The sequence below is a fragment of the Alligator sinensis genome, unplaced genomic scaffold (genome assembly GCF_000455745.1).
Source record: "Alligator sinensis unplaced genomic scaffold, ASM45574v1 scaffold312_1, whole genome shotgun sequence".
Classification (NCBI taxonomy): Eukaryota; Metazoa; Chordata; order Crocodylia; family Alligatoridae; genus Alligator; species Alligator sinensis.
The window spans coordinates 610,756-611,500 of record NW_005842029.1 but is presented as its reverse complement, the minus strand read 5'-3'; the positions used below and the strand labels follow the sequence as shown (position 1 = coordinate 611,500).

At 44.7% G+C, this 745-nt stretch overlaps 1 protein-coding gene across 1 annotated transcript in view; it reads left to right on the top strand.

The window, feature by feature from the left end:
• FRMPD4 (FERM and PDZ domain containing 4) overlaps nt 1-745 on the top strand; it is a 455,712-nt gene that overhangs the window by 222,091 nt on the left and 232,876 nt on the right. The window lies entirely within an intron of this gene.

Below are 745 nucleotides of genomic sequence, written 5' to 3'. Positions count from 1 at the left end.
CATCTTTCTGCACCTTTAATTATCTACATACTTTAAAAAAATGGATCTCTTTCTAACTGGCTGCATCTACATAAAACACTGACTGCGCAGTAACTATTGCACCTGAATAAATACTTATTTATATAGTATTAAATATATATGGGGGCGGCTGTCGGCCCCCCGCCGAAGGGAGCCGTAAAACTGTCGCCTCAACAGGCGGGTAGTGATGGATGGGGTGGAATTTACCAGGCACAGACGCGTGTTGGTTACAGGAGATTGTTTACTTACGTCTCCCAGATAGTGATGTGCGACGCAGGCTGAGCCTTTGTTTCTGTTACAGTTGCATCGATTATAGTCAAACATATGGGTTACAGCTAAACAATGACGGACGTGGTGCCAAAAACATGCTATCGTGCCTGCAGGGCTTTACTACGTCAAAATTTATGATGACGGGGAGTATTGACAGCTGATCAGACCGTCAATCTACTCTGGTGATGGACTCAGGTCTCTCCTCAGAGGTTTCTCTGGGGTTCTCCGACTGGGTGGAAATTGCTAAACTATTTATAGACAAAGGTGTCTGACAGAGATACCCAATGATGAACCGTTATGTGGAATCTTTAATTTTCTGGCAAGCAGCAGTTCTTTGTGCTCTCAGGTTGCTATCAGGTTACAAGGTAGTGGGTTAGGTTTTCTGCCTGTTACGTGTGAGGTTATGATGAGGGGCTTACGCTTGTTTCTTGACCAATTGCAGGGATTTATGGCAGGG